Below are 11,464 nucleotides of genomic sequence, written 5' to 3'. Positions count from 1 at the left end.
AGGCCACCTCTACTAGAATCTTTGTCCTAACCAAAAATGTAACAAAGTATAATAATAATATTAAAAAGAATAATAATAAACTTTATCTATAGAGCACCTTTCATACAAATAGTGCTTTGGTGCTTTAAAAACCAAGCGTAAAAATAAAATATTAAAATTGAGAGATATACTTTCAGTTGTAAAGGAAAATACAGCAATACAGTAAAGCAACATACATGTCAATTAAATAAATAAAAATTAGGAAAGTCGTAATAAAATAAGAACAATTAAAGAGAACTAAAAAAAGAAACAGAAATAGAAAGAACAAAGAACCACTTTAACTAAAAGCAACATTTTCAAATGTTTTTTAAAACAATGTACCGAGCTTGACTGCCTAATAAAAAGTGGAAGTGAGTTTCATAATTTAGAAGCATAAAAACAAAAAGCAGCCTCTCCACTCTTTCTGCATTTCACATGTGGTATTTGCAGTAGGCCAGTATGTGCAGATCTCAGGTCACGTATAGGAACATATGAAGACAGACATTCAGTAAGGTACAGACGTGCTAGGTCGCTTAAAGCTTTAAAAACAAGTAAAAGAACTTTCAAATTTATCCTAGATAATACAGGTGACCAGTGAAGTTTTTCAAAACAGGAATGATATTCTCTTTCTTGTATTTGTTAGGATCTGTGCTACTGCATTTCGAACAAGTAGTAAGGGATTTATTGTTTTCTTGGGAAGCCCACAAAACAGAGCATTATAATCATATCCACATCAATGTGAGCAATGGAGAAGTCAAATTAACGTGTCTAAATATCATCTAGTTCTATCCCAGGGAAGAGGGCTGTTGCCTACACAGACGACAAGACACAAAACGCTCAACTGTGCAAAACACGCATAAGGACATCAGTCAGGAGGAACAAGGTAAAGTGTTTTTACTTCTTCACCATGGTCATGTAGCTTCACTCCAAGCACTGTCATATGAAATAACTGTGGAAAAGACCTCCCCAACATTTTGGGCTGTTGCATTTTGCTTCAATGAATTTTAACCTTTTCTTTTAGACATTAAGAGGAAGGACACATTCACCCTTGGTAGAGATTCAGTTGTTCTATGAGATGTCAAGGTGAGAATTAACCACTTCAGGCATAAGTCAATCCACATGACTGAAAAATGGGCAATGAACAGGATATGGGAATTTTGCTAGTTATAAAGTACAATAATCATCATTACATGATCTAAGACTACTGAAGTATAAGCTGTGTCCCTGACTGATTAATTAGCAAATTCATCTTTGTAGAGTGCAGCTACTATCTATTCAGTGGCATTTCCTTAAAACAACTGTATTCCCACATTCTGAATATGGAGTGAGATCATGTAGAGAATGTTGGACTTGGAATAACTAATTGAAGGATAATAATAATCAACGAAAGTGCTTAAAAGTATCAACAAATGCCTTCAAAGTACTTGACACGTACTTTGCTTTCAAAAGTGAAACATAATTAATGCTTACGTAAGATTTCTCTTGACTTCTCAGGAGTATACTAACTCCAAGGACAAGTAACATCACAAACCATTATTTTAGTGCTGATGTTGGAGCTGCAATACTACTACCAAGACAAAAAATGATACAGGTAAAACTGCTTTCAGATTTCTAAGAACTGCTAAAATAGTATGTTTACAGAGCATTCAGAGTCTCATAGAGAAAATAAGTTGAGAATATGACAAGTTCCTACCATCTCAAACACTGCCAATCTAGAACAAAAAGAAAGTACTTGAACGCCTACAGTAATTGAACACAAACCAGAACATATCAGTGCATGACAATGAAATGTAGCCACAAGATGATTCTACCCTTTCAAGTCCCAAAAAGGACCGAGGAACTTACCGGAGGCGATACCTGGATTTCAAACAGAGTACAATGTAGCCACTGTAAGGGAGAAGATCACAGAGAGCTCTTCTCAGATTGCTCAGAGTCAGCCCCAGCACCCTGTCCTGACTGAAGCAGACAAAGTGGTCAAACAGGTATTTAGAAATGAGTAAGGAACAGAGAGTATGGTTATTCTTGCATTGTTTTGTTCGTCTGTCAAAGAAAAGAGTGCTTCTGACTTTTGTCAATGTTCATCTTTATTTTAGGAGAAGAACAAACGGTGGTATCACACTTTGCTCAAGTGTATGATACCATGTGTGTACAGCAGACATCACCAAAGGAACAGGAGACACCTGAGTAGAGAACAAGAATATGAAAAGACTGATGAAAAAAAGCACCAGGAGAAATCCATTGAATATGCACAATCTCGTACAGTATTTCAATGAAAAGTTTCAGTGTTGTTTTTAGTGTCGTCGTATTGCATACATTTAAAACAATGTGTCTTGTTTAATGAACAAGATCATTTACTTTAGTAAAAAGTGTTGTTTACTGTAGTCCTAGCATGGATGCAATTGTTAGAAAAAACTTGAATGAAAAACTGAATGTTTCATACAATATGGGTTTCTGTTAACCCACACACCTAAGTGAAATGTTTGATTACGTTTACAAGACATAACACATAGTTCAGTTGAGTGTGAAAGGGAACAACAGAGAAAGTCACAAACAAAACATTTGTGAAGGACTTGATGAATGTTTTTTCTTTAGAAATGACAAAAAATAAAGAATTTTTCAACAAGATGTCTTTCTATAGCGAGTTTCATTTGAGATAGTCTTTTCTTAGAAGTGCAAGAGTGGTATTCCCTACAACTTATTCCCCAATGTGATCATTCTCAGAAATTAGGAGATGGAAACCACACCTACTGTAATATTAGACCTTGTAACAAGGCAACTAGGTTTCAATGGCTTAAAAGGTGCAGAAAGAGGCTCATGTATAATGACCTCCAGTGTCCCACAGGTTTTCCCACAGGTTTGTTGCGCCAGTGCCAGAGTTTCATGCAATTAAATGAGGACCTCTTTCTCACACCACATATGTTATACTTTCAATGGGAAAAAAGGAAATATTACAATTGTATACATTTTAAAGCCATGTGTTCATATTTGGTAGAAGCCCTAACAACACCTAAAAAACACCTAACAACGGGTGCAGGACCGAATTAGAGCAATACCCACTATTGATAAACATACAGAAAACAATATTAAAGTACTGGCTTTAATATTAGCCAGACACAGCTGGATGAGCTCTACCAGCCAGGACAGGAGGCTCTACTGTACACAGAGAGGGGAGGGAGGGGGGAACAAGCCGCCCAGCCGTGTGGAATGCTACAGAACCCTAAACAGACAAAACATATTCCCCGAATATTTGACCAAGATATCCAGACACAGCTGGATGAGCTCCACCAGTCAGGACAGGCTAATAAGATACACTCCACAGACATTCACAACAGCGACATATCATAAACACTTGAATTACTTATCTACTCTCTCGAAACAAAATTTCGAGAAAAAACACATTGCCCAACATTAGAAAGCACCTTGCATTACATTGCTTGAAAAACAATTTTATTTCGAAGGAATTATGGATCGGGAATTCTTCGAGGAAGTCGGGGTCACACAGCATGCCGCCCCATATATCAGGGAGCACATTGGATCAAGGCACAGTCTCTTTCAAGACAACGATCCGAAACACACAGCAGCAAGGGCGAGGCTTATAGCAGAACGAGTGAACTGGGTGAAAACTCCAGCCGAATCTCCAGATTTAAATCCAATAGAGATGGTATGGCATTAGCTGAAAGACTATGTTTGGAAAAGTCCTAAACCCAGCACAAAGCAAGAACTGATACTGATACAATGTCTGTTGATACTGATACTGTATGAGTAGGGCTGTTTCACCACTCCTTTTTTTTTGTTGCATACAGCAGTACTTCTTATGGTAGTACTTAAGTACAGTACAGTTGGTACTTACATAAGTACTTCTCGCGTTAAGAAAGTTAGGTTTTAGCATAAACTATTAGTAATAAATAATATTAAACTTAGCACTGTAATAAATTATGCTAATATTAAATTTGATTCTGCTCTGAGAATGTAGGGGGAAGGAAAAATGCCAGTAGTCTTTCCACTGATGAACTTGTGCCTGATGAACACCACTGCGTCACACCACACAGCTGCGAGTGCACCTCACTGTGCCTGGCCACCACTGCATCACACAACTGCCAGCGCACCTCACCGTACCAGGCCACCACTGCGTCACACAGCTGCAACCACACCTCACCGTGCCAGGCCACCACGGCGTCACAACACACAGCTGCCAGCGCACCTCACCGTGCCAGGCCACCACTGCGTCACACATCTGCCAGCGCACCTCACCATGCCAGGCCACCACGGCGTCACAACACACAGCTGCCAGCGCACCTCAAAGTACCCGGCCACCAGTGCGTCACACCACACAGCTGCCAGCGCAGCTCACCATGCCAGGCCAGCACTGAGTCACACCATACAGCTGCCAGCGCACCTCACCGTGCCAGGCCACCACTGCGTCACAGCACACAGCCGCCAGCGCACCTCACTGTGCCAGGCCACCACTGCGTCACACAGCTGAAAGCGCACCTCACCGTGCCAAGCCACCACTGCGTCACACAGCTGCCAGAACACCTCACCGTACCAGGCCACAACTGCGTCACACAGCTGAAAGCGCACCTCAAAGTTCCCAGCCACTACTGAATCACACCACACAGGTGGCAGCGCACCGTACCAGACCACCACTGCGTCACAGAGGTGCCAGTGCACCTCACCGTGCCCGGCCACCACTTCATCATACAACTGCCAGTACACCTGACCGTGCAAGGCCACCACTGAGTCACACAGCTGCCAGCACACCTCACCATGCCAGGCCACCACTGCGTCACACCACACACCCGCCAGTGCACCTCACCGTGCCAAGCCACCACTGCGTCACACAGCTGCCAGCACACCTCACCGTACCAGGCCACAACTGTGTCACACAGCTGCCAGCACACCTCACCGAGCACGGCCACAGCTGCATCACGCAGCTGCCAGCGCACCTCACCTTATTCTGCCACAGCTGCGTCACACAGCTGCCAGCGCACCTCACCGTGCCAGACCACCACTGCGTCACACAGCTGCCAGCGCACCTCACCGTGCCAGGCCACCACTGCGTCACACAGCTGCCAGCACACCTCACAGTGCTAGGCCACCACTGCGTCAAACCACACAGGTGCCAGTGCACCTCACTGTGCCTAGCAGCCACTGCATCACACAGCTGAAAGCACAACTCACCGTGCCAGGACACCACTGTGTCACACCACACAGCTGCCAGTGCACCTCACCATGCCAGGCCACCACTGCGTCACACCACACAGCTGCTAGCACACCTCACCATGCCAGGCACCCACAGAGTCACACCACACATCTGCCAGCACACCTCACCGTGCCGGGCCACCACTGCGTCACACCACACAGCCGCCAGTGCACGTCAGCGTGCCAGGCCGCCACTGAGTCACACCACACAGCCGCCAGCGCACCTCACCGTGCCAGGCCAGCACTGCGTCACACATCTGCCAACGCACCTCACCGTGCCAGGCCACCACTGCGTCACACAGCTGCCAGCGCACCTCACCGTGCCAGGCCACCACTGTGTCACACCACACAGCTGCCAGTGCACCTCACCGTGCCAGGCCACCACTGCGTCACACCACACAGCTGCCAGTGCACCTCACCATGCCAGGCCACCACTGCGTCACACCACACAGCTGCCAGTGCACCTCACCGTGCCAGGCCACCACTGCGTCACACCACACAGCTGCCAGTGCACCTCACCGTGCCAGGCCACCACTTCATCATAGAATTGCCAGCGCACCTCAAAGTACACGGCCACCAATGCGTCATTCCACACAGCTGCCAGCGTACCTCACCATGCCAGGCCAGCACTGAGTCAAACAGCTGCCAGCACACCTCACCGTGCCAGGCCACCACTGCATCACACACCTGCCAGAACACCTGAGCGTGCAAGGCCACCACTGCGTCACACAGCTGCCAGCGCACCTCACCGTGCCAGGCCACAACTGCGTCACACTACACAGCTGCCAGCGCACCTCACCGTGCCAGGCCACCACTGCGTCAGACCACACACAGCTGAAAGCCCACCTCACCGTGCCAAGCCACCACTGCGTCAAACAGCTGCCAGCACACCTCACCGTGCCAGGCCACCACTGCATCACACAGCTGCCAGCATACCTCACCGTACCAGGCCACCACTGCCTCACACAGCTGCCAGCATACCTCACCGTACCAGGCCACCACTGCGTCACACAGCTGCCAGCGCACCTCACCATGCCAGCCACCACTGCGTCACACCACACAGCTGCCAGCGCACCTCACCGTGCCAGGCCACCACTGCGTCAGACCACACACAGCTGAAAGCGCACCTCAACGTGCCAGGCCACAACTGCATCCCACAGCTGCCAGCACACCTCATGCCTTGTTATGTGAAACTTTAATTCTCTTTTTAGGAGAATTACAATTCGTGAACCACAATTCACGCTCAACCACATCACAGATCTACTACACACACCTCAGGATGGTGACGTCACTGCCTTTCATATGGAAACATTTTGACACCGCGCTCAACAATCTTAGGAAGATCACAAAACAAGCCTGCTAGCCTGGATTTTACCTAAAAAAATCACGCCCGAGAAAGTGAAGTACTGTAGCATTAACTAGCAAAGGTGTATTGCAGACATAGGCATAGTACGCAATACAGGCTTTATGAAATCTAATAATATTGTTTCGGCTGTGAATCCCTCTTCAGCTGTGAGGGTCTTCAGCTCATAATGAAACGCTTGGAGTTTGCAATGTACGGCGCTCTGAACGAGTTCAACTTTAATGCAGGAAAAATGGATTTCCCAGAAGCTATACTGATTCTTATGGAAGCCCGTTTCCGCCAGGGAGTAGAAAAAATGCGCCCTGGTATTCTCTGGGATTCAGTGCAGTTAAAACTGTTCACTGTTACTGACCATACTGCCTGCCTGCGGGCACTTTTCCTTTCCGTGGGGGAGGGTGGACTGTCTTTCATTAGAAGGTTAGCCTATTCTACTCGGAGAATGTAGAGGGGGTGGAAAGTGCCCGCGGTCATTTAATTAGTATTACAATTCGCACTGATTCCCCTGCGAAGATATGGACATAAGAATATTCGTGTGTGGTCAAAAAATGCCATAAAAACGACAAAATGAAGGCTGTGAAAACATTCACAATGTGCTGTATACACAAAGCACGTGTTCTCACAGCTCGAGGAGGTTTCGTGAAAACTTTATATCGTCACACAAAATAAAGTTTTTTTGTTTACAAAGACGATTACAAAGAATGTGGACCAGGGTAATACTTTGAGTTTACAGCTTGTCCAAGGTCATTCATTATTAATACTATTAGGGATATCTTCGGTAAAGACTGACAGCAGGAACATTCCTGTTCTTTACTCAGCAGCTTATTAAAAACAGGGTGTTCAAAACGTTTTTTTTTTACCCAGAAGAGTGACACAGCTTCGCGTTGTGAATCTGTTATTCCGTATTTACAAAGAAAGTGGAATACAGTAATACCACCTGCTATATAGATACATATTTTTAGATATTCAGATCCTTAAATTAATATCATTATTCATTTCTTTAGATACGTGATTCCATACTATATTCCCTATTACAAAACCAATAATTCCAGTCCTGAAATCTGATTGGCTGACACACATTCGAAGAACATACTGTAACACTTAGTTAACATGTCTGGTTTAGTTGAAGAATCGGCTAAGGTAAGTTTCAGGGTTTAATGGTGGGATGGCACCTGTGCTTTTTCCCCCCAACCGTTAGAATATGATTTGCACAAAACCCAAAAGAAATACTGCACAGTTCAAGAACCTAGCAACTGTAAAATAAGCTTAAAAACAACTGAACTGAAATGCAAAAAAGTTCAGAGAAAGGCACAAAATATGTTTACTTGGGGTTTAAAAAATTAAAACTAACTAAAACATTCCAAACAGAAGCCGGCCTACCTTCTTTTCTTTGTACCTGATAAAGATGAGGATGGCTTTAAAGATACAGCTAAACTTTTGCAGAACCATTCAAGCGCATTGTTACTGTTTGCTGTAGAAGCCAAAAATATGAGAATCTCAAAATCTAAAAATCTCATGGCGTCAGAATGTACAACTTTAAAAAAATAAATAATAATAATAATAATAAACATTAAGTTATATAGCGCCTTGAAAGGTGGCTTCTTAATAGAATGACAAAACCAACAACAATAAATAATACACAAGATATGCATGCTGACAATACACAGTTAGAGGAGACAGTAGATGGCGGTAATAAACACAGTGAGAGCAGAAGGATAAAGAACAGGGGTGAGTTTCCCGAAAACAACTAATCTTAGAGACTTTCAAGCAACTTTACGATGTACGTATGTACGTATGTAAACAATCGATTGACAATTCTTTCATTATATGGTGTCGGTTTTGGTCCTTCAGTGGGATGGAATAAAGTTGTGAAAAGGAATATGAAGTAAACTTGACATCATAGTTTAAGCAAAAGCATATAGATAGGCACAAAAAGGGACCTTATTGTTTCTAAGAGCAAAGAAAAGAAATGACTGAAAACCAAGATTAACTGCGTGGACAGTGTATGCGTCCCGCACGACGTCCTTGATTTAAAGCAATATTTTTTGGCGCGCTGCCATAGTTAAGAATCAATATTTCATGAGAAAAAACTGTTATTTATAGTTATTGGGTGTACTGGAACTCAATGGAAACATTAACTACTAAGCTTGGCATGTGTCACTCAACAAATACAGGACCTATAATCAAATTTAAAAACAAGTAGATCTAAGCTTTACCGTCAACAATCACGACAGAACATCAAACGGTGTTGAACTACGCGGTATCGACCGCGGGTTTGGGTACGGAATGGAGCAGGCGTGGGACTCAGGACTGGGGCTGAACAACACATTTATTAACTCGAATCGGGAAAGGTACACACACAGGGACAGGGGTTACAGCGCTGCACCTTCACTAACACACACACACACCTGAAGGGAAGAGACTGTATCCCAGCCTCCGTCCCGCTATACAGTCCGGTAGAACCCAGGTGCTGTTCTCAGCCCGCCCTGCGTGCGCAGGACTAAAGCGCCCTGCGTGGCGCTACATTATAAATACATGTTAGGCCCAATGATTTCACTAAAATAATGCATTGCTGCACTTCATACTGAAAATAATATCATCTAGTCAAGTATAAAAATGAATATGAAATATACCCAAGATGACTCATAAATTCATCACTGTATAAATAAATGTTCTTTTTTCGAATTTCCTCTGACACAGTACAACACAATATCAAAGTCCTTCATATAAACTCTTAGTGTCCTGTATTCCCAGAGGATGCCCCTGCCGTGAAGTGACTGTGCTCTGTCTGGCGATCTCTGGCGCTCAGGGTGGGCAGGAGGAGGCCAGTTTAAGAAGCACTTAGTGATGAACGAGCGGGTCGGGGAGCACGTAGATGACGAAGGATTTAACGTGCTACTTCAGTTACGATGGGTTTTGGGAAACACTCGTCAATTAACGATCGAGCTTAAGAGCGAGTTTACGATGTTCTTAGCGCTACGATGCTTTCGGGAAACAGAATCATAATATCTAGAAGGATTACCATATATAAAGGATTACCATATATAAAAAAGAAAGAATGATATATGATATATACAAGTAATTATATCATATCATATATTATTAACACCATACCCACCATCTATGTACATTCACATGACCACACATATCAGATCAATATCAAATCAATCACAATGATTAGAATGCGCGCAGAAATCGCCCCTTTCTCTTCCCATCTTTCAGCACATTATACGTCCTCTCCACGATACAAGCCGATATCCGTTATCTTACTCTACAATGCACCTTTTCCCGTGTTGTACGTTAACATTTGGTTCATAAAATCGACACACCTGAAATACTAAATAAGAAAGAAAACAATTATAACACAACGGATGACAGAGCCTCTAGAACAGAAAACCCGTTGGCGTCACACGCTGAATGTCTCTCTCTCTCCTGCTCAGCAAAACACAACATGTGGGTCAACACCGTGTGAGGCATTAAACATCACCTTCGTGCATTACCGCGATTCATCTGGCACACAACTGTACTACTACAGAAATAATATATATATAATGTCGCCACTCGAATCTGTAATGAAAATAAAATTAAAAATGCCGCTGGCGTCTCACCCGACTGGCGGCCACAGCGCGTCTGAGGGCTCCCCAGAGAAACGAGCCGCCTGTGACCCCAGGGGCACCTTCACAAACCCCAAGGGCTGTCGCAAAGCCAACTCCATACAGAAAAACGGAACTCATCTGGGGGAAGTTCACAAAATAAAATAATAAAATAAAAGATGACATCATATAACCACGGCTCAACGCAGCTGGCTACACGTGTGAGAAGGTGCAGTACTTGAAGTGCGCTGGGCAAACTTCCGAGGTCAAATTCTTCCAGCACGGTTGTACCTTTAAAGCGGAGACGACGGCACCGACATTTTTTGGCGCGCCTTCTCTTTAAAGCCCTGGCCAAATATGAAGACAGTACGTACAGTTATAATTCAAACGGAATTAAAAACTACACATCCCAGTTACCATGGTGGTGCTTGTGATCATTGCGTTTAACCAACGAAACAGGGCGAAAAATCAGTCACATGAATTTGGGGCAGAGTTTCGAAAGCTTAACCTATCAGCAACAAAGCGAAATTTACACGATAGGCTACCTCAAACTGTCAGTTACACGACTGTGTATGTCGCTTAAGCCACTCCTATTTGGCATTTTAGTTATGGAGGCGAGAAGACGCCCCCCCCCCTCTCTGGGTGCCTGATTTGCCGCCATCTTTAACCGCTTCGTGTCCAAATCGCAGTAGCTACGCGTACGAAATAAAGTTCATCCCAGCTACAAAACATATATATTTTTGTAGTAAGAGGAAGCAAAACATCAGTATTTACTGCTATTAATTAGTGTACGATTTATAGTTGAAATCTGAGCCTAAATATAAAGTTAAAATCTCGACAAAGCAATGTAGGAAATACAGAGAAAATAAATCCTTTCTGACATCTAAAATCAGTTTCAATCAAGGTCTCTAAAACGAACAAGAAAAAGAGGATTTTCGGAGGGCAATTACGCTGTATTTATATAGAATAAGTGATTTATGAGCAATCTAATTTCTTGTTCGTTTAAAACAGTGAAATGTCAGCTGCAAAAGATCGCCCCAGAAACAGCAATCTCTCTGCCTGTCATAGACGTTCAGGAAAGGCTGAATGAAGTCATGGTGATCAATAATAACAGTTGTAGGACAAGAAACAAAAGATAGTGAAAACTTAAGATTTTTAAGGCTAAAACTCAAATTCATTCTACAAATTAAGGCAAATGAAAATTCAGGACGTTAAAGTGCTAGAGGTGTAAAAAAATACAAAAATGCACATGAGCAAAAAGTTTTAGAAATGGAGCAAACAGAATAAAAGC

The sequence above is a fragment of the Lepisosteus platostomus genome, chromosome 27 (assembly GCF_059453375.1).
Source record: "Lepisosteus platostomus isolate fLepPlt1 chromosome 27, fLepPlt1.hap1, whole genome shotgun sequence".
Classification (NCBI taxonomy): Eukaryota; Metazoa; Chordata; class Actinopteri; order Semionotiformes; family Lepisosteidae; genus Lepisosteus; species Lepisosteus platostomus.
Note: the sequence above shows the minus strand (reverse complement) of the source record.